Source organism: Oreochromis niloticus, linkage group LG11 (genome assembly GCF_001858045.2).
Source record: "Oreochromis niloticus isolate F11D_XX linkage group LG11, O_niloticus_UMD_NMBU, whole genome shotgun sequence".
NCBI classification, from domain to species: domain Eukaryota; kingdom Metazoa; phylum Chordata; class Actinopteri; order Cichliformes; family Cichlidae; genus Oreochromis; species Oreochromis niloticus.
In genome coordinates this window covers 4,444,986-4,468,810 of record NC_031976.2, presented here as the reverse complement: position 1 = coordinate 4,468,810, position 23,825 = coordinate 4,444,986, and the positions used below count along the sequence as shown (strand labels likewise).

The 23,825-nt window shown below is 39.9% G+C and overlaps 1 long non-coding RNA gene across 2 annotated transcripts in view; it reads left to right on the top strand.

The window, feature by feature from the left end:
- The first annotated feature begins 15,313 nt into the window (after positions 1–15,313).
- The window catches only part of LOC102079720 (uncharacterized), a 28,011-nt gene continuing 19,499 nt past the window's right edge, over positions 15,314–23,825 (top strand). For both annotated transcript variants that reach the window (XR_267865.4, XR_003222054.1), the window contains exon 1: positions 15,314–15,708. This is a non-coding gene — a long non-coding RNA (uncharacterized LOC102079720). The remainder of the gene's footprint in view (positions 15,709–23,825) is intronic.

Here is a 23,825-nt window from a genome sequence, read left to right as displayed (position 1 = left end):
TATATATAAATCTTATAAAGTTTGTATCTGTCTTGTGTGAAACTTGTATGTAAAGCTTACAAGGGTGAAAATGGATAAAGGTCCCTAGAAAAATTATATAAATGAAACTTCTATGTTTTGGATGCTTACTAAAACAATATATGAAAGTGGCCACTTTCATGAGTAAATCATATAAGCCTTATATGATTCACTATATGAAGTAGGCCACATCTGATGCAAGTCTTTTATAATTTTTTTCTATTTCTTTTCCATATGGGAAAAGTTATAAATAACTTGTCTCACGTGAACTAAAGTCAAGTGGTGGTTGTCTCAGTGTCCATAAAAAAGCAAGCTGAAATGTTTGTCTATCCACTCATTTGTGCACACATTTGAAGAATATATTTAGCACTGTCAGTTGATGCCAACCATGTGCTTTGATTTTTTTACAGCTCTGCAGGACTATGGTATATTCTATCCTGTTCCTTATATATAATTCTTTTTTCAATTTAATAATACACTTTCAATTCAACAAAAATGAAATAAATTCCAACTCTAATTTATATTCAGTCAGTAAGATGTAAGATGTCACTGGCACCACCTAGACTGAGTTTTATTATCCGTTATTCGTCATGAATAACTACACATCTTCACATTGCCTTCTGCTAGTTTATACTGCAGATGCAGCTAAATGCTCCCTGTCTCAGTGCCTCATATCCAGCCATTTCAATATACATTTCATGATTCACCATTTTGTCTTCCAGAGAATAATACGAATATGCTAACATACGTCCACATTGCAGTAGTTTTGGAGATGATGAATTTAGCAAAATACAAAAACATGCAGTCTGCCTTACAAAAGAAAGTCATTACAAGTTTAGTGGCTTGTTGCCTGCGGCCATGTTGCATATGAGACAATCTGAAAACATACAAAGACATCCACTTCATGGTGCTACAGTTTGTCTCTCCTTATCTTAAATTGGTATGCCAGTGGCCTTGACTTTCTGAAACCCCCTACTGGAGCTTTTACAAGTCTTCCTCGTGTGTGTCCTGTATGACTCAGCCACTCTGTGAAAATGTTGTGAAGTGCCTCTTGTAGGTTCATACTCCTGATGAATATAGCCCTGATGAATATCAGTGATGAGGTTTTATTTCTGCATATTTTCTCTTTTAACCTCTTGATGTGCAGATGACTATTACCTCAAAACATGTGTAATGTGACTCGTCCAGGATCCTTTTTGAGTGTCAAATTGTGGTCATGACTAGGACTAAAATGTTGCCCAGGTTCATCCATATTGCTGCTTTGTGTGCAGTCTGTCTCTCCACTTTTATAGTCTAACAAACAGACATAATAAGGCTTTGCTTTACTCACAGCCTCAGTCCTCAGCTTAGAGTCCTTGATATTACTTATTTATCATCCTTCAGGGAGAATCATGAGAGCTGGCAGCTGTATACATCAAGGACAAACATATAGAATCCTATAAAGAAGGCTCAAAATTAACTTGAGACAAATTCCATCTGATTTTATGTCAGTGTGGTCTCAAATCTAAAAATAATTTGACTTTTAAAATAAGAAATTTTAAACATTTCATATCGAAAAATTCAAGACCATAAATCTTTACCCACTGAAAGCCTACCAGGAGTATCGCTTGAAGCTCTTTTGTTAACTGAGTGTTTTCTGTCATATTTCAGGCCAAAATATCCATCAGAAGTTAGTGAGGGTGGTTTCTGTCTATGCAGCTACCCTTGGAAAAACCCAAAGTTATTCTAATGGCCAGCAAACCATGTCTTTATAGATATCTAATGAGGTATCAAATCTCGCCTTTAAGGTTACCGGAGAGTAGGGATGGGTATCGAAAACCGGTTCTTGTTGAGAACCGGTTCCCACTGTTTCAATTCCTTGGAATCGTTTGCCATTTTTGCAAACGATTCCCTTATCGATTCCAGTCGCCCCGAATGACGTCACCATGTTGCGGAGCGTCGGAGCGTACCTGGCAGGAAACACGGCGCCTAAGCTGCGCAAACGCTTAAAAGTTTGTTTATACTTTTCGAGAACGGATGACAACAGGGCAACTTGCAATACTTGCAAAGTGGATATTTCATTAAGGGAGGAAACACTACGAATATGCAAAAGCATTTGCTCACAAAACACGCGATGAACTTAAATGAATGTCTTTAATTCCGCTCCGGACTCGTGAATCTCAACCCAGCAGCAGCAGCGGTAACGTTTGCACGTCATCTCCCGTTAATGCGGCAGGTAAATAATCAACTAACAGTGCATATTATGTTAGCGCGATCTGCTTTATTACAAAACCTGCCATTGTGCATTTAGGTGACCATGATGAGACAGACAGACAGAGTCTGGCTGGCGCTCGCTGGCAGTTGTCACTGCAGTCTACCGGTAGCGTCTCTTTTCAGGCCCGAATGTCACCGAGCAGTGACTAGTTTGTGGTCAAAACCTTGCAGCCATTTGCCACAGCAGATGGTAAGTGAATGTGTTTAATTGTAGGCAGGGACATTACTGGATATTCTTGTGTAATTCCTACAGAATAATTTATGTTATACTTTGTTATTGCTACAGAAGAATATTTATTTTATTATTTTACGTTTACAATTTTCCCCGGGGACCCTGTGACACCCCATTGAAGAGCCGTAGGCTGTGGATCTCTTAAGATCTCACTGTTGGGTTTGTAAGGCCATGTTACTCCTAAATTTCTATCTTGTTGAAAGAGAAGATATAAAACAATTCTAAGCTAATCGACCTTAGTGTTCTCCTTTTTAAAAACAAGAATCGATAAGAGAATCGATAAAGAATCGAATCGTTAAACAGAATCGAAAATGGAATCGGAATCGTTAAAATCTTATCAATACCCATCCCTACCGGAGAGGTTGTCAAATTTTATCTATATGAAACTTTGTAATCACAACTTTAAGATAATATAATGCACAAAGAAATACAAGAAGAGAATGCAAAAAGTACCATTTGTGCTTCCTGTCCTTTATTGTTTTAAATAAGCTTACAGACTCCTGCACCCCTTGCAGCACTCTATGTGGAAATTTTCACCTTTCTGCACTCCTTCCTGGCTGAAGAGCTGTAAAATATCATTACTTTTTCAGGTGAATAAATATCTATTATATTACCAAAACAATTTTAGTGGTGGAAGACTTTTTAAAACATTACTACAGGAAAAGAAAACAACATGAAAACACTAAAATAAAACTATATTATTGTAAAAAGTGTCAAAAGTAAAATTAATTATTAATGATGATGATGATGATTACAAATTATTCTGCAGAAAAAATGTTTACCATTAGTGTTAAATAAATTAATATTTCTGCTGCATATCCTTTCAGGCAGAGCTCATTTTAAATGCTTTATACTTTTATACAGCATCAACTTATATAAATCATGTCACAGGCTTGTTGCACTGTCCTGTGAGGACACCATATCTCTGAAATAGAAAGTTGTTCATTAACTTAAAAACACAGGCCAAAATCTTGATTTTAAAAAGTCAGACATTAATTAGCAAAATAATCAGCTAAATCCCTTCCGTGAATCACCACCTTATCACGGTGGAGGGATTTATGTGTTTCAGTAATCTCAGGAGCTTTGTTGTTTGGGGCAGTTTACTTCTGGTAGGGCTCCCGAGGCAAATTGGTCCTGGGCGAGCAGCCAGAACGTAAAAGTTGTTACATAGATTTACCAGTCAGTCTGTGTTCTTACCCTCAACTGTGGTCACAAGCTTTGGGTAGTGACCGAAAGACTGAGGTTGCAGATGCAAGTAATGAAAATTAGTTTCCTTCAAAGGGTGGCTGGGCTCTCCCTTAGAGATGAGAGAAGCTTGGTCATTTAAGAGCAACTAAGAGTAGAGACACTGTTCTTCCACATCGAGAGGAGCCAGTTCTGCTGGTTTGCGCGTCTGATTTGGACACCTCTCAGGAGAGGTGTTTCGGGCATGTCCTTCAGAGAGGAGACCCTGGGGCAAACCCAGGACTTGCCAGAGAGATTATATACCTCAGGTGGCTTGGGAACAACTCAGTTTCCCCCCTGAAAATGAGCTGGAAGAGATGGCTGGGCTGAGTCTGGGCTTCTGTGCTCATCTACTGCTGCCACGACCCAAATGAGTGGCAGAAAATGGATGGATCAGCTTAAGCATTGTGCCACATAGTCAATTTCTTCAGAGGGATTCAAAATATTACTGAAAAATGTAAGTGAGTGCTAGCAAAACAGACAATTAAATGTACTGTATTTATTCAACTGAGTCATTTCTCATAGTTGCTGATTTGAAAGTGTTGCTGAGCCTGGACCTGGTGAGCTTTTCTGTTTTATTAGACCAGTCAGACATGGTCAGAGCTATCATCCCCTCTCCATCATCGTCAGAGCATTCCTTCCTAATGTGCTAAAGAAGTTCTAAACAAGTTTTCAAAACCCCACCACCTCTACATCACAACATACATGTTGGACAAGGTGAAACACATCTGTCACAACGACAAATCATTGAATCTTGTTTGGTTGAGAGCTGGTTCTCTATTAATCAGAAGGTTGATAGCTTGATCCCCGGCTGCTCAAGTCTGCATGTACACTAGGGTGATGCCTCTGATGCATTCATTAGTGCGTGTGGTTGTTAGGTAAACCACTTAGGGACAGAATAACAATTCTATATGAAGGTGTGTAAATGACATGTGTAGTAAATAAACATACTGAGTGCTCAATTAGAGTAGAAAAGTGCTTTATAACTATTAGTCCATTTGCATACTGTCACTTGGGGTGGCTGTGGCTCAGATGGTAGAGCAGGTCACCTATTCACCGGAAGGTTCGATCCCAGGCTCCTCCAGTCTACATGCTAAATGTTCTCCGATGCATCCATCGGAGGGGACGTTAGATAGAAGCACTAAAAACCTTAAATAAAGTTCTTGTATGATTGGGTGACTGCATGAGTTGTATAAAGTGCTTTGAGTGCTCAGTGAGAGTAGAAAAGCGCTATATAAGAACCAGTCCATTTACTTGAGCAGAACCCATGCATGGACTGGGTATTAGTCTTGGAACTAAATAAAGCAGAGTCTACATAGGAATTTAAAAGTGGTCTAACATAATACTCTAACCCTAGTGTCCTGTATAAAAATCCACCATTTTTCACTTTCACATCCAAATGTGAAGCTTTTGCTTCTTTGCCAAGATAAAGCCATTCTGTTTCTGTCTTTCTGTAAGAAAATATGTTTCCCATTAAACCTTATTGTATATGGCATGTCCTGATTTTGCCAAATAGTTATTCAGTCAGTGTTACTAGGCAGGTAATAACAATTACCCTTTTAGATTAGTATGTTCTACCATAGAGGTAGCATTAACTTGTAAAGGTTAGCTAAGAAGGTTGCAAACAGCTAAAACTAACTAAGCATTATATATAAAAATGCATCTGGTGCTGTGCAAATTATAGTTCCTGCTTTACATAGTATTTCAATACGAAATGGCAATTGGTGGAACTGTCAGCCAGTACTGTATACAGTAAATAAAACTGAATCTAACTGAACTGAACTTACCACCAGTCATTTGTTACAAGGTCAAAATAGAGACTAGGGGATGTGGTTTAAGTTAAGGACAGTTGGCCACTCTTTCTGTCTCACACACACACTTAAGTTTATAAAGTATGCCACAAAGTTATTGAAAATTAAACTGCATGGCTTAATTGTTCCTAATCATTACATCTGTAATATGACATCTACACACACATACACATCACGTGCAGGATAACTCCAGAAAACTGCATGGCAAGAAATTCTCTCCCTATAGAGGAGATAATCTGATTAGATTTTGGATCACCCTGATGCCTGCATTTGCATATTAATGAGAAAGATTTCCTTCAAAACTACTATACTGCAACCCCTTTCTGATGATGGCTCCATAAGACCCCAGTGTGTTAAATGAAGACAAGAGCAGAAAGATACAAAGACAGAATTGCTCATTAATATCATTTAATTACCATTGTTTGTTTTGGTTATCACTGTAATGATGTTCTCCAGCACCCATGTTTTTCTCACTCCTCAAGCAAGACAGGTAGGGAAAAAGTCAACTGCATAAACTCACACCAGCAGATGTAAGCAGATGTGGAAGGCTCCCTCTAAAAGCAGATATTTTGTGTTTGCACTAAGGCTCCAGTAAAGCTGCTGCATGTCTTTAATGGTACAAATGGTTCTTTTCTATGAAAGAAAGCCTTTTACGCTGCACAGTGGTGAAGGAAATAAAGCGAGGGTAACCAGTTTACCAACACACTTAATTGTTTACTTAAAAGCCACATTTGGAAAATATAAGAAAACCACACAAACAGCTATCCATCAGTCAGCTGTCATTTCAGCATTCACAGAATCTTTCTGCATCTCACTCTTTTCTCCATCCCATTAGCATTGTTGGGTGCGATAATATAGCGGCTAGCTTATGTAATCATAACAGGCAGAGGAGTGGGCTTACAGCCTCCTAATGGCCTCATCACTGTTAATCTCTTGGATAATAATGAGATGAAATGTGGGTACATGCACAAGCTAATGCACTGCACTGAAAAGAAAATAATTAACACACATAACTTAATACTTGGACTAGTTTGCTAACATGGACTCATGTACTCTATAGTCTATAATTTGGTTGTGGGTGTCATTTGGTGTAATACCCACAAAACTGCTGTGGTGGTTTCACTTTGGTATAGCTGTGTATAGAGGTTGAGCAGTTAAAAAGACAATCTTTTATACTCGCACAGCTTTAATTGTAATTTAATTGAACCCTTAGTTCTGCTTTGCGTTTGCGTATTTTCTAACATTTGTAAAGGCACTGTTACAGTAACAGAAACTCATATTAAACATGGCTAAATTTTCAAGTAATGGGGTCACAATATGTACAATGTACAATATGTAATACCTGTAAGCCAAATGCCCAAGTTTGAAATTTCTCTAAACACTTGATTTTAAGTGATTTTTGTTTCATCTAAAGTGCCTGGATGATGCCAACTGGAGGTAGTTCACTGTGCTGGCGGAGCACTTCCTGTTAATGTTCAGTCAGATTTGGAAATATTTATGCTCTACTTATGAGTACTATTCAAGATTTGGAGGATAACCAAAAAATGTTTGTGGAGTAAATAGAACTCAGTCAGTGGGGACTACAAGCAGGTGTACTTCGAATGTCGGTCCCAAACCGAGATAAATAGGAAGGGTTGCACTAAGAAGGGCAATTGGTATAAAATATTTGATAAAACAACTTTGCGGATCATCTTTTCATACTAGATGGGTGGCGGCTGGAGTTAACAATCACAGCCACAGGTATGACTGACCTGCAGGTTATTGGTGGAAACTCTGCTACTGATAGCCAGAAACATTTGGCAAAGATAAAGATAATTGAAGGGGCTATTACATCAATATAAGACAATATTGAGAGGTCCAAACAATGATGAGCAATGGTGATACTATGCAGTCACAAAGTAACAGTACTAGCTACGTGCTACATTACCTTCAGAATTTCCTGATAGAAGTTGTGTACTTCAGTCAGCATTTTAGCACGTCATTTTCCATGCATACACTTATTGACTGAGACATGCAGTATGTTGAGAAAATACAGTTTTTGACTAAAAAAATTAAAGCATTTACCAAACAGACATAATCATACAGTAATCATTTTTGCTGTAGGTGTTTTTTTTTACTGTTTTCCAGTGTCACTCAGCTTCTTTTCCACTAGTACCTACTCAGCTTGACTCAACTTGGTTTCAGTTGTTTTCCATTACAATTGAGTACCACAATGTGCTTGGGATCGTTAAAGCAATGCAGCCTTAGGTCTCTTGACATCACTTGTATGCAAAAGAAACAACGCAACAATAGAAGACATTGAGGCGATGCTATACCTGCCACCTCATCAGTGGACCACAGTGTTGGTTTTTGTGCAGCCCCACTCCACCATCATGTTACATGTAAGTTGAATTGCATGCAACAAAAATACAACACAATGATGGAGGATGTCGAGGCGATGGTATACCTACCAGCTAATGGAAAATGGGTACAAACGGAAAAGAGCCATTTTACTTCTCTCAAAAAACTATCGGTCTTTTTCCAAAATATGAAAATTAGTATCACTGAAAGAGTGCAGATGTGTAGCTCAGTCTTGTTCTGGTGAGATGGCTCTGTTTTGTTGTGAAGTGCGCTTGGAGTCTCAAACACACAACAAACTGTCGGTGGATACGAGCATGAGGGATCAGGGAGTGCTTTGTCTCGCTTCTGTCATTCTCTCTGACCGACACAGGCAGAAGTACAGAACACAAAATCAACTGCTGCACTCTTGACACAGCTCCTTGAAATTGCACATGGATAATAATGTGCACATTAACATAACTGGATGGTACACGTTCCCTCATGTGTTCTTTAAAATGCAGCATAGAAAGATGTTGATATTTGTGCCTGAGCCGCAGCACTCCTTTTGCAGCAGAATGTCACAGAGATGCAGTGTGACTGAAATTAAGGCTTTAGAAAAACACTTCACATTTTTGAGTGGCATCCAGCAGCGGCGTCCTTGTCAAAGAAGGCTACTTAGCTTAACATGTGGCTCATGAAGCTAAAATAGGTTAATGATACAATTTGTTACACAAGCATAGTGGTTAAAATCGGTTTCTGAGCTGCAAGTTACTCCACATGGCGGCATGTAAATGGGGCAGTGAAGAATATGGCTGCACTGAGCTCAGCCTTGACTGCAGGGCTTCTTTGTGCACCTGTCAATCATACAGCCTGTCGATATGAGCCCCGGCGCCCATTAGCCTTGCCTTATGGTGCCAGTAACTGCAGGAATCTGCTGTATGCACTTCTCTTGTGTGTTGAGTATAAAACTGATATACATCTGTAGATAGAATGATAGATATAGATGATAGATGATAGATAGATATGCTGTAGGCATAACACATATACCTACAGCATGCCTACAACATGTCTACTAGCTATTTAGACATGTTGCTAAAACAGAAGGAATTTTCTCTGTTTTCCAGTTGTAGTTCACTGATTTGCCATTCTGTTTTTAATCATACATGTATCGTTTTGCGGAGTGTTTTTCTTCTGAGTGTGTCTGTGTATTCGTTTCTTTTTGGCCCTCCTTTTGGTTACTTCCAGTTTTATTTTATGGGTTAGTTCCTTATGTGGTTTTCTGTGTTTTACTTCCCTCCTTTGTTGTTTTCCCACCCACATTAGTGTCTGTTCCTTGTGTCTCTACACTTCCTAATGTGTGTATTTAATGTGCGTTCTCGCTCAGTCTTTGTCAAGTTGCTGTCACTGCATCTCCCTCATGTGAATTCACCTAGTCTCCTCTTTCATCTCCTCTGTCCTTTGTCTGTCTCCTTCTTGCCAAAGGAACTATTATCGAGGGTGCATAGATGTATCCTTTGCTGATGAGTTTGTTGGGTTTTTTATTATCTTCAGAATGTAAAAGAGCACACTGTTGGAATATACAAACTATGGCTGGAAGAGGCCTCTTTAAATGGCTTTTTATTCATAAGCTGGTTTATTTATTTAAGTTAATCAGACTGTACTGTTCCATGATTCTGCATGTGTGAAATGTAACAGTATAAAACCATTGCTGTGAATGTTGTCAGTTTTACATTATTATGTCTGAGATCACAAAATACAGCTATAGGTGGGCAACAGCATAAATGTTGATGATGATGATGCAGTTTTGTCAAATGTCATGTTTATATTGATGGACCCCCTCATGCCTCTTCTTCATCTGCTCACTTCTCTGGGGGAGGGACTAAGATGCCAGGAAATGAAGGTGAGCTTTCATGGTTCTTGGATGGTTCCTGTTAGACTTTGGATTGTTTTATTGAATTGTCATTGAATTTTCCTCTCTCTGTCTATAGTTAAGGCCACAAGTCCAATATTTTTAACAAAACTGCCAGTCTCTGTTGTCTACAACTTGGCTCTTCTTGAAGTAATTTACCAATATGGCAGAACTGTGTACATCAAGGAAAAAATTGTTTTAAAAAAGTCTTCAGAGCTACACAGAATTGTAACCCAGTTTAACACATATGGTTAGGAATGTTTCACAATTTCTTGCAGACATTTAGGCACATATGGCTTCACAAGCAAACATAATTAGATTGGTGAATTTGAAATTGCAAATATGTTCAATACTGACATTTATTCAAGTTGTTAAGTACTTGTTTGTGGGAATGACAGGAAAGTTTAATGGACCCAAATGCAGGAATAATCTTTAAACAAGCTTTAGTTCTTTGTGGTCCAAAAATCCAAAATCCCAAATATAGCAAGGATTCCTAACACCCAGAATATGCTTAGAAAGCTCAGATGAAGCCCAGCAAGGAGAACACACATGAATAACGAGACAAGGTAGCAAAATTGAATACAAAACACCAGCAACTTGTGACTATCAAAATAAAACAGGAAGCAGGAAATGTAACTAAATGGGGAATGCAGAAACATCACTGAACTTAACACAGGAGAGCGACACAATTGTAATACTATGATAATTGCAGTAAATGTTTGTTCTTGAACTGCTCCTGGACATCTGGTTTAATCTTGGTGAAACTCTTCCCTCATCACATCTTTATGGTGGTTGATTAAAATACGTACTTGAAATAAAAAGTCCTTATTATTTGTATTCGTATATAGAAACTACATTATCACAGTACATCACGTTCTTATGTACGTTGCATGTACATGCCACAGGGTTTCAATTTAAAAAATTGTCAAGTTTTTATTTCCTATCTGGGGTGACTTTATCATTCCACTCCATTAACTGAGGGTGAAAGACGGACACAACAGATTACAGATAGAAAGCAATCTTTGTATACTACATATATCCAAAGAACTGTGTTCGACACAAAAGGCCACAAGTAGTTGTTCTAAACAGTGGGTGTGGCTGTTCATTCCATTGATGTAAAATATCTCCTCCTCTTTTCTGTCAGTTCTTTCTGTTCTAACTGATATTAATGTGGGGGTTAAAGTGTCTATGTATTTAGGCTTATGGTTTATAGATGACTCAATCTTTAAAAATAACAGAAAAATATGAGCTCCTATTTATTTATGCTCCAGAAAGAACCACGAGGTCCATGTCAAAACTATTCCACAGACTAAACTTAAGTCTGGTGGCAACAGACTTAAGTCTGTGGCAGGTCCCAGACTCTTAATATTAGATCTGCACAAACACTCGAACATTTTAAATCCTTACTAAAGACACATTTTTAAGGTCTGGCTTTAAACAAACATTGACCTAAACATTTTGGTTTTAACAGCCTTGTTTGTTGTTAGGTGTTTACTGACTTATTTGTTTTTCTATATTTTCCTGCATCATTGTTTTGCATTTTATTTATTTTAGTGGCATTTTACATTGTTAAGCACTTTGTGCACCATGGACTGGTTGGAAATGTGCTATATAAATAAACTTGACCTTCACCTTGACCTTGAACAGAAAGATATGTATAACAGTCATCGTTCAAATAGCTGACAACCACATGTACCACATGTGGGATGAGGCTGTTGCCATTGCATCTTTTCTTATAACTTGAATGTTCCTATTGCATTTCAAATGGTTGGAAATTGGTAATAATTGAATATGTTCCTTTTAAATTTTAAGCTTTAACTGTACTAAGTTTGATGCAAAAAATGCCTGTAGGCTGAACAGAAAACATAAATCATATAAAGACTATACTATTAAGAAGTATATAAAAGAAGTATAAAGACAACTATAAAGAACCCCAAACTAAAACAGAAAAAGGAAAAGAAAAACAATCAAAGGAATCATAAATTCTTTAAAAATGAAACTAATAGATAAATCATTCTCGAAACCAAAAGAAAACATAAACTCATAAAAACATCCAAACCGAAGGTCAAAGAACTGGAGACTGTGACAGTTTGCGGAAAAAGACAATTCAGTAAATTCAGTCCTTAATTTCTGTCAGTCAGCAGATCATTTAATTTGAACACATTAGCATAAAAATTATGGCGGTGTAAACCCTTTTAGGATCTCAAGTAATAAAAGAAATTATGAACTCTAATATGCATATACGAGGTCTGAATGTTGTCAGTTAGTGCGGTGTGGGCTAGGCTCATTTCCCAGTCCATTGTGATTGCATGTGGATGAAGATCGATACCTCCTCTCACAGGCATAACTAACTGACTTCAGCCATAGCTGAGCATGTGCACCAATCCATAGGTAATAGGTGTGGTTACTGATGTATTTAGGTAAATAAATTGGAATTAGTGTTTTCAAATGGTTGGAAAAAAAAAAAACTCTTCAGTCAAAATGCTGCCTTCATCTTTGCATTCCTCTCTGCTTAAGATGTAAAAGGAGGATGGAGCTGCAGACGCTGGGAGCTTTTTCCTTTTAACCACCATAAAAGTAAACAGCTTTGCTGTAAATAATGTTTGCTTATGTGTTCTCGGCACCGTACTGTATCTTACATTCATGGATAATCCTTCACTTTCCTTCGTTCTTAAACAAAAATATATGGTTTTATTGTCTCCTTTTTGCATAGTTTGGCTGTACTTCAGTGTTGTAGTGTTGCCACGCCACTGAGAATTATTCATATTATCTTTAAATAATTTATATCAGTAATAATGAGGCATTTGCAATAGATAAGAATTAGATTAGAAAATTTCTTCCAGTCCACCCTGGAAGGCTGCTCTTCATTTAGAGAGGAGGTGAACCCTTAGCTGGGCACAGATGTCAAGCCAGCTGTAGAAATACTCCTGCTCGAGACTTTTTATTCAAGCACATGCACACACCTCTGGTCACCTTCCTTCATGGTTTGGTGGGTATTCATTCAATCAGACCACCTTCCCTTCTTCCAAACACACACACATAGCCATTCACACCGTACTCATTAGCATATCTCACCCCAGCAATTAAACCCAGCCTACTGTAACATATAGGCAAAGCTTGGTCATTAACAACTGATTAAAATATGCTTACATGAATTAATACAAGCAGTTACATATCAATGTGAGAATCAGTATTTTAAGGATAAAGCAACACTGAGGACATAATGCCATGTTCAAGTGGTCTATGTTCAAAAGAGTGCCTACACAACTGAGATCATTGAGACAACAGGTTGGGTCATTAGAAATACGGTCAAATATATGAGATTAAAATTATATCTAATGGATAAAATTGTCAACTGTCATTTAGTCCAATTTGTATGCCTATTTATAGTCACTGAATTCAGTTTTGTCTAAGTAGTATCCCAAGCAGAATCTGATCAGTGAAGGATAAAGGTGTGTGAGAGTTTGGTGAATCATTAAACAATATATGAAACGCTCTCCACAGCTCACATCTTGGACTTTGATGGACTGTGTCTGGTTTTCAAACCTGCTGCAGATTTGTCTGACAATCAGCATGCAATAAGACCACATAGGACATTAAGTCAGGTGCAGCATGAAAAGGAGCAGCTAGGATGGAGGTTGGTTGCAAAGCAGCTTGCAGATGCACAGCAACTGTAGACAGACCTAAGGAGTTTAAATGTTTCTGTACATTTAATCAAGGTGTGACAATTGGATGTGCAAAAGGATATTAGCTTAGCTAATGTTGGCTTTGGTGAGATCAGCTGTTCTATAGGGATTTTGACTGAGTTCCACTTTGTGGTTTGCCACGAGTTATCACTATGGGATCTATCCACCTATCAGTCTGACGTCATTAGCCGTTTCCGGGTCCAAACTCCTCTTCAGGTCAAAAGTCAAACAAATGCTCCAGCATCACTGAGAGTTACAAATAAAATTTAATAAAATGATCAGTGTGGCTGCTTTACCAGGTGTGACAAGTTTAACATCCAGACATCCATGAGAAACAGGATTTATGAAATTTAACTCAGTTATAAGTTTGCAGGGAGTTAGCTCGCTAGTTTCCATTTAAAGATAATATAACATATTCTGACTGAGGGATTTCTGTAAAAATTAAAACGTACAGCTCTGCTATCACTTCAGAAATAAATGAAGACAAAAAACTAAACACCAGTGATGTTTGTCGGATTACTGAAGTTGGACTAGCTGGTATATAATGATGTGCTACATGGTAGCTAGCTACACAGCTATGGTTAGCATAATATAAACACATTAGCACAGTGAAGCTGGAGGATGAACACTAACTTTTTCCCACTTGATAAAAGTTACATGAGGGTTCCCGATGGTTAGGGACAAATGCAATCGCATGGCAGGATGCTGTAAACGGACCAAACTTCAGTCAGGAGAACAACTGAGATAATCCATCCGCAATACGAGGTTAGTCACTAAAATACTGCTGCATGGTCTGGACTGTAGTTACAGCGTAAGGTTTTAAAAAGTGTGCTTTAAAACATTCTGCTAATGAATAGTGGCAATAAAAACGGAGAGAGGCCGACAATGATCACTGACATTTTTAGGGGCTTGTTCAGATTAAATAGAATAAGATACAAAGCATTAAAATATGTTAAAAAGTGAACAGCCTTAATAAATGCAGAGTAGTTTGGACCCGGAAGCAGGGTTCATACGTCATCACTTAAAGGCCAGATAAGGAAATTTCTCCCCAATTCTGCTCCATAAGTAGCATTAAATACAGGTAATGTCAAGGCTCAGAATGGTAGCAGGATCTGGCAAATCTGTCATATCAATCACACTGTAACTGCTGAAGAGCAGCATCTTCCTGAACTGACTGAGGTGAAAGTGAGGATGAATGGACAGCAATTTGACCAACTGCAGGAGAGATGACAGCTCACAGAGAGGCAGACAGCCACTTAGCCACTGAGTCCTAACCTCTGTCTTTTTCTCTGGCTGTCTTTCTTCAGCTCTCTTTCTGCTCATCTGTTTGTTCCTTGCATCACCAAATCATGACTGCTCGCTCTCCTTGTTCCCGCTTTACCATACATTTGATTCCTATACTTAAAAAATATCTCCTGAAGAGGCTTCATTGATTCAGTCTACAACCCTTCGAGGCATCCCTCCCCCATTCCTTTCCTCTATTCATCAGTATCTTTTCCTCTTCCTTTTCATGCCTCCTTTCATTCCCACACTTCTTCCCACTCCCATTCTCCCTCATCCTTCTTTCCTTCCTTCTTTCCTTCCTTCATCTCCTTCTTAAAACCTCAAACTCGCAGAGAGGATGTAGTGAGGCGAGACCTCGGCGTCGATGGGGAAAAAAAAGGGAGAGACCATCAGCTTGCAGACGGAGGGATGCAGAAAAGGTATAGGTTGGAAGGTAGTAGTATAGACCCTCTAAGTCCTCCCTCACCCCCTCCCCTCCCTCTGTGCATCCCATCAGCCCCCCCTTTTCCTGTGCCAGGGTGGTATGACCTGCTGGATTACAAAACAGCCCTCCCATGTGTCTGCCTGTTCTCTGTGCCAGCTGAGAGACAAGCGATACCAAGCTCCTGGAGCACTGATGAGGGCGACAGAGAGGAGGAGAAGAAGAGAGGGAGGAAAATAGAAGGAGATGAGTAAAGAAGAAAGTGAGTGAGAAAGTGAATAAAGAGTTGGAAATGCAGAGCATGGAAAGTAGGAGAGTAAGAGAAAGATGAGGAGAAAGAAGAAGAAGAACGTAGTAGAAAAAGAGGCAGGAAGTATGAAGATATAGCACGGGAAGATAAATGCTATAGAAACAAAAAAGAGTGTTCAGGAAGCAGAGGAGGGAGTTTTGAGTGATAGCGAACATACTGTAGATGAAAGCTGTCGAAGGAGTGAGACGCTGAGAAGCGTCAGCATTGTCAGAGCATGTTCAGCCCTCAGGGACAGCCGGGGGTAAGTCACACACTACTCTGCTGCACATGCATGCATCCGACATCCACCGCTCTACACGCACGCGCACACACACACACTTTCACTCAGGCGTTTACACACTACAGCATCTCAGTGCATGGATATGCTCCCCTTTCGGAAAGGCCTAAAGGCTACTTTTCATACCTAGTGGACACTTGACAATCTTTCAACAAAGTGCTGTTCCAGTCAGGTTAAACGGTTTTCCAGTGGGTAGTAACATTCTCCTGATGTGGCCAGCCCTGCAGGTCAGAAGCTTTATCACACGTTTAACGAAGGAAGATCTGACAGACCTGAAAGGTACCAACTTCTGCACGCAAAATCAACTGTGACAGTGTTTAACGTACATTAATGATGCCTCTGTTTGTGATCTGTACTTTTCTTTGTGTTTGTTAGGATACTGTAGCATGTTATCATATAATAGGATTGATCAAGAGCGGAGTCATCAGGGGACAATGATGTAGAGAGAGTGAGGCGAGCTTTGGCTGCATGGAATCAGTTTCATATGATGTCTGACAGGCTGTCATGGAATCATTATGCAACCCTCCAGACATAGAGATGCTTTAAAAAGCTGTGTGTGTGTGTGTGTGTGTGTGTGTGTGTGTGTGTGTGTGTGTGTTTGGGTTGTAGTTGTAGTGCACTTACACATTCCTGTAGCACACAATCAACCTCTCATTTGAGCTCAGTTTCAAAATAAGCATGACCCAAACCAGGTTACATAAGCCATTTAAGAAATTTTTCTGGCTGGGAGAGGAATCATGGGTAGAATTTTTCATGTGAGAGAGGCTTGCCAGTTCTAAGAAGTTGTTAGGCTGATAGTTAGCAGCATTGGACATCAAATTGATTCTTATGCTAGGAGGCAATGGGTCACTTAACCCAGTGAAACCGTAGGATAGAGTGGGTTTTATTGTCTGAATGAGTCCTTGGATTGAGTTGCTTTAACCCCCTGGGGTGGAGGAATTACAGGAAAGGAGGAGGAGAGGGCTGGTGCTCTCAGTGTCGCTGGGCGCTCCGCAACAGCAGCCATATTAGCTCAGTTACAGGCCTCGGGAGGACAGCTGGGTGGCAGAGGTCGTCATGGTGAAGGGGGGGGGGGGGTCGTCGTCATGGTAAGTGGTTGTCATGGAGACTGTGCATGTACTGGTGATAAAGTTGAGTGGGTGGGGACCCTGTGGACGAGGCTCACCTGGTCTAGTGAGATCATTATGCTTGTTTTCTACCTGGAGCAGTTTTCTTTTTTCATTATTCACAATGTAAGCATTCACATTATTATTTGGTTTAGTATCTCTGAAAGTCTTAATACTTAATGTTTATTTTTTATTCACCAAGAGTAAAAGAAACAGCTGTTAACATGGCGGGACTGGAGAAACAAGGCAGGGTCAGTGGTTTTTTGTCTAAGCTCTGAAAACAAGCTTGCAGCTTGTGTTGATATTGACAGAGTATCAACGCAGCTCTGACACCGTGTGCTTCATTCATTAATCCACAGATAAATTCAGCCTTGCACATGCTCAGAGCTGCTGGTGTCAGATGCATTCAGAAAGCTGTTTTAAACAAAAAAGGTTTTTTTTAAAAAAAACCCGAAAGGTCTTTTCATCGTTTAAATTGAGCCAAGTGTCAATTCTGGTAAAGTAAAATATCTCAAAGATGTTTAAATGATTGTGTTCATGGGCTTGGGATCTCCTTATTTGCATTGAATGGCACAGAGAGGAGTACACAGAGCTGGGTAGCTCATTACTATGCCAAGATAGAGCAGGTACTGTACATGTGGCACCAGCCCACCCTGCCTCATCTGCCGCCCTCCCCCACAGGTTCCGTTTATCTAAGCTGATATCACACACACAAAAACATTTTTTTTCCTCTTATCCTGTTTTCTTTTTCATACTCTATCATAGTACGATCAGTTTAGACCCCCACCCCCATCCCCCCATGTATCTAAAAGCTTCTTTTATGTGCTAATAATTGCCCAAAGCATTGATACTGATAGCTTATGAGTGTGTATATTTGGCCAGCTTTTATGCCCTGAAGCCTCTGTGCTCTCACATGCCAGCGAACACAAGCGAGAGATCATTTGAATATCTGAAATACACGGAGCAGTTGCTGTATGCAGCGGTGTACTGCAAACCCCCTCCGCTCTTCTATGAATCACACAAACACTTATTGGAAAACGTTCGAATATTTCTCATTAATTCCTATTGTTTCCCTGCTTTGTCGTGACAGGTGTTTGGAACCAGAGCAGAGCTCCAAGCTGGTTTAAAAACGTCATGTTTCAATTTTAAAACCCAATAAAAAATGAATCCAAACCAAGCATTTATATTTAAAAAAATCTGATTAGTTTTGTTTTATTTATTTGATTCGATCGGCACTAATTCAGTCTGCTTGTCTCGCTGACTGTTTGGTCATCCTTGTGCTCTCTTGTCAAGAGGCTGTGAGGTGCCAGCCTCGATGGCCAGGCCATCTCAGAGAATACAGCGGTATCATCATACACGGGGCAACTTGTATTTCACTGAGACTGGCCACTCACCCTGCCGCTGTGTGTGTGTGTTTGTGTGTGTCAGTGAGATGGCCTCTGAAGGAAAAGGAGTGGGTATCCATATACCGTGTTTGAGTGAGGGGCCTTGGGTGTGGCATTCACTGACTGAACGCCTTTGTGCCACTCGGATGTGTTTAATCCTCTCAAAATTTGTCTGCATCCTTTTTGGTTTCCTTTAGCTTTGTTAGTTTTATTAAAAGCATTTTCAGAGAATGACATGGAGTGGTGGAAATGGTGAAAGGCAGATGTAATGGAACACAGTGTACTATAAAGAGTCATATCTTCCACCGGGATTGCATTGAAGCTGAGAAAACGCAGAGAATCAAAGAAGCTCTGACATACTCATACATTATTTTAAAGCGCTGCCTGATTATGGTTGCAATTAAAGGCTGTAATATAGTTATACTGTTTTTCAGTCTATCAAAAAAATATAATTCCTGACATTTAACAGTAATTGTTGCGCCTTATGTTTGAAACCTTAGTTAACCTTCAACCTTAATAGTTTATCAGTTTTCAAAGTAGGAAATGTATTGGATTTTTTAATGTTTTGATAAAAACTGTAGGGCTAAACCAGTGGTCAGTTGTTATCCAAAATTTTCTGATGTTAAGAAATACTATTCATTTAAAACATTTTTACACATTATGTATAAATGCCTGTAGGTGAAATGTATGTGTGACAACTTTAAGTCTTCATGGCTTTTGACAGGTTATCAGCCAAAGTCAGATCTCATTGTGTTCACATTAAATTCCAGACAGTAGATAAGTGCTTCTGCACTGCTCTCTACAGGTGAAAACACATTATGAAGGAATAACACAAAACTGAAGAAATATACTCAAAGATTACATTACTGATGAAATCTCACTGCTCACTGGATTTCACCTGCATGTAATCTTTACCAAAAGGTAATATATGTATGTTAAGTGAAAGAGTACCTACTAGTTAGTAGAAGGACAATTACAATTATATAGATTTTTCAAATCTATCTCTGTTTTAAAAAACGGACAATGGTACACATGGGTCAAGTTTCCTTGAGAACAAACTAACATTTGTATCTGTAATAGGACGAGCAATAATTATCATATGTAAGCTGCACTAAGTGAACTTTGTGAAAAAGGCAACTCAAATTCTCTAATCCACTTCATTCCCATTCGCATCCTTGTCCATAGTTTTTTTTTTTTTTTTTTTTTACCATTTCCTACTAATACATATTTGTTATTTCAAATGTATATAACAAGCTTGACCTAAAAAGAAATAGTCAGACATAAGAAAACGCTAAAATATACAGAAAATATAGATATGAAATGTAAGCCTTTTTAAAATAGTAAAAATGTTCATTCATTCTTAATGTTTCCATCATTTGCAGAAAATACCTGCAAGAAAAAGTAGTGAAAATTACCAACAGGTAGGTGTAAGTACTGTACAGTTAACAGAGTAGAAGGCACATCAGACAACGCTTACTTGAGCATCCACGTGTATTCATGCACGTTGCTGAAATCCTTTGTTCGCCATCACAGAGTCGATAACAAAGACACTTACCCACAAATCTAATTAGAGAGTTTTTTTAAATGGGTGTTTCAACACATCTGTACTTGCAGACATGTTGCAAAATTGTCTAAATTTCACTTTCATTGCAGAGTTAATAATTACAAATGTGACTTCATTTGCACCCTTTTATTTTATTTAATTACACTTTTGTAAAGTTGTTTAACAAAGCTGCTGAGGAAAGTACAAAGGCTTATCAGATAGGACATTAATTAATTTCATCTTATAATTAAAAAAAAATCAAGTCAAAGCAAAAATACGATTTACAAACTTCAGCAGGTGTGTTCTGATTTATTTTAAATAAAAACCATGAAAAAAAACATAATGCACTTTGGTGCTGGATCAACACTGTATGGTGTGTTCATGGGAGAGCAAAGTGTCTTTTCTTGTGTGTGTGTGTGTGTGTGGGTGTGTGTTTTCCTAATTAGTAAGACAGATTGTAAATGTTGCTTGGATAAAATCCTGACCCTCACAACCTGTCTTGTTTCCACAGCAGTGCTGCCTTCTACAAATGCAGCCATTTTACAGATCAGAAAGGGAAGCCAGCTCGGCTTTTTGTCACACACAACCACTTGGCTAAAAGGTAGCTGTCTGCTGTTTTTAAGATTTACGTTTGTAAGATTTACACCATGTCTGCACATTCAAAAAATACAGACGGCTAAGTTGACGACTTGGCTGGACTCAAACGCCTCGGTCAGCAGGATATAAACCACAGTGGCTCGGTTCAGACCAGTACTATCACACCAAACTGCCATATCTTAGAACATTTATTAGCTGTCCATCTTTTTTTATAAAGGCCTGGAAAATAGCTGAGCTGTGTTAGGGCTTGGACCACCATTCTTTTAGTAACCCTCATTCTCTGTGAAAACACTCCGCCTCCTGCTCCTCTCCCTTTAAAATGCCAAAGTTGGCCCAGCGAACTTTAATTCCTTAACGCTTCCTCATCGGCCCTGTGTTAAAACATCAGCAGCTTCCTATCCTTGTAATGGCACCATTACCATCCATCAATAATGCAGCGGGGGTAAGTACAGGTAGCTTTACTGCCCCTCAGGACTAATAGAACGGACACGAGAGCCGTTTCCTCCCCCAAGTGGCCTCGCCAAACAAGGGTTTGTAAGGGTGTGTGTTTGTTTATCCTCACCCTTAATGCCTTTAGTGGATAACACACAAATACGCACTTATGTAGTCACATGTTACACAGTGTGTACGTGCGAGGAAAACACACATCTTACATTGCTGTATCACAGCAGGGTGCAAAAAGGAAATGTGCGCAATGTAGACAAAGTAACTGTGGAAATATACCACATGCTCTCACAAGCATTGTGCATCACACGCATCACATGATCACATGGTGTGTGAGTGGGAGTCTTTGTGTGCTGTAAGCATATAGGAGTGGAGGAAGTGTGTGTGTGTGTGTGTGTATGTGTTGGAATTCCTAGAGTAAAGACAGGGTACAAGAAGATAGATGGTTGATGCTGTGTGTGTGTGTGTGTGTGTGTGTGTGTGTGTGTGGGAGAGTGCTACTCCTACATGTATCCATCCAGACAGAGCTACGCAGCCGTGTGGGAGGGGTTATGAGAACAATGATGGGTTCTCGTCTCTCCCTCCCTGCACACAGTGTGTATGAGCGCGTGGGAGCACATGCATGATGACTGTGTGTGTGTGTGTGTGAGTGAGTGTGAGAAGAGTGATGGACTCTCACATGTGGCTGTGGAACTGAAAGGTAAGCCCTTTTTCTTTGTCTTTGTGGACTCCTTCAGTCTATGGACTTTAACAATGTTTTGAAATGAATTTTCATATTCTCTCGACACACTTGGAAGATATTTGACTCCTATCTATCACCCTAACGTGTCTTAACTGTACGCTCATCTTTCTTTGTTCACGTTGCCTGCCTCTCCACTTTGAGCACTTAGGTACTTAGTGTGTCTAAGCAGGATTGAACATATTAAAGAGATTATTGGCTCACAGTAACTCCATCATCCACACCTACCATTCGTCATGTGTCAGTTTGATGTGTGCGTATATTAGCTGTGGGATGCGACAAACCCTCTGAGACAGTTTACCCCCAGTCCCAATTTGTCCAAATGGTTTATGACAGGGTTCCCCGTGGATACACCTTGCATTTTTCATTGTCTTCCCACGCTTGTCTCTCTCTCTCTGACACACATACATACATACACACACACACACACACGCACACACACGCACACAGAAGCACACAAATGCAGTGCATATGCGTGCATCCTACATGGTGGCAGTGGCGGCATTTCCATATCAAAGACTGTCTCCCACCTAAGGAGCTGTAATGGGGGGTAAACTTTCCATAATCATTTGTTGCAGGCTAATATTAGCTCCTGGATGTGTATTGGAATGACATCTGAGGGACAGACAGGAAGAGGAAGCATGGCGGGAGGTGGGAGAATTAGAAGGGAGTAGAGGGTGAAATGTAGAGGGGTCGTGGAGATGAGGCAAGCGTGAATGAAATGAAGGAAAAGGACAGTGGAAAGAAAAGAAACAGAGCACAAAGGCGTCAGGAGGAAGAGGAAAGAGACAGGCAGTGTGGAGTAATTTCACACGCCTGGTTGCTCCCTGCAGACAGCACCCCCCCCCCCCCCCCCCCCACTCCATAATCACACACACACACACACACACACACACACACACACATTACATCTCTGCCCCCACCCCCACCCCGCCAGCCAGGGCGTATAGACGGCATGCAGGCAGGCATAGGGGCCCTTTGTTTGACATATAGCTGCACACAAAGACATCCAGACCTGAAATAGCAATGGAGAGTACACACACACACACACACACACACACACACACACACAGAGTCAGACACTCTCATCAGGACCACTTCTGATTGGCTCAAACTAAACAACGTGCTGATGCTGGAGGTTGCCTCTACAATCAAACAATGCTTCTGGTTGCATTTCTCTTTCCAAACGTCTGCACTCTTCTTCTCTGACATTATAAAATGCACTAATGATGAAGCTGCTTCCAAGAGAAGCTGCAAGAGACCTTTGTCTCCCCTCAGACAAAAGAGGAGCTATTGACTCTACAGAGCACATCAGCCCGAGACCGTTCCTGTCCTGAGGTGATGCGAGTCGACTGTCACTGGCATCCTCGCAGAGACCCGACATGAATCATTACACTGAATGTACAGTCCTCAGCGATCAATGTTTTTTTTTTTTCATCTTCCAGTTTTGTATTCAGAACTGGAGCCAGAGTGTCTGTTGTGGGTAGGATTTTTTTTAAAAAAAAAGAAGGTTTGTTGCATATGGATCGTGAGTAAGAGCAGCATTTTGCCTCCATATGGTGCCTGAACGATGAAGGGGCTTTCAGTGATAACCCGGCATGAAAGTGACTGGTGCACCAGCGTGCGTGTCTGCGTGTCTGGTGAAATCAGCTATAGATTAAACACTGTTGCATTGTCGGGGCACGGGAGCAGAAGTGCTGCAGTAAAAGAAATGATAAAGCTTCACTTATACCTGTTAGTGCTCCTGTGCCTCGGGGGGGGGGGGGACTGCATACAGACTTTATGAAAGATTAACAACACCATGACAGAGATGCTGCAGCCATCTTTGTTTACTACCAGCTTTTCTTCTTGTGTATTACATTGAAGAAGAATCAAAGGCTTGGTCTTGAGGGTGGTGGTGGGGTTGATTTTGTGGCAGTAAAAGAACATCCTACTTTTTTTCTGTTTTGTAGTTAAGGCTTCTTCCATATTTCAGGGGGGGATCTTTTCAATGAGATCACAAGCTTTCTGCAGGAATCTGTGCTAAATGGATTTCACACCACACTCCTCGCAACAGGGGATTTAGGGCCCTTGCGGGCAAGAGAGCAGTATCTGCCACCAGAATGTCAGCACTTTCCAATCCGCCATTTGAACTGCAAAACACTGTGGGAAAACATGGTACAAGGTAGTTCACGGCATCAGCCCCACTTGGAATCCTTAAAAAAACAAAACAAAACAAAACTTGAAACATAAAACGCAGGCTGGTGTCTCTCCATGATAAAACCAGA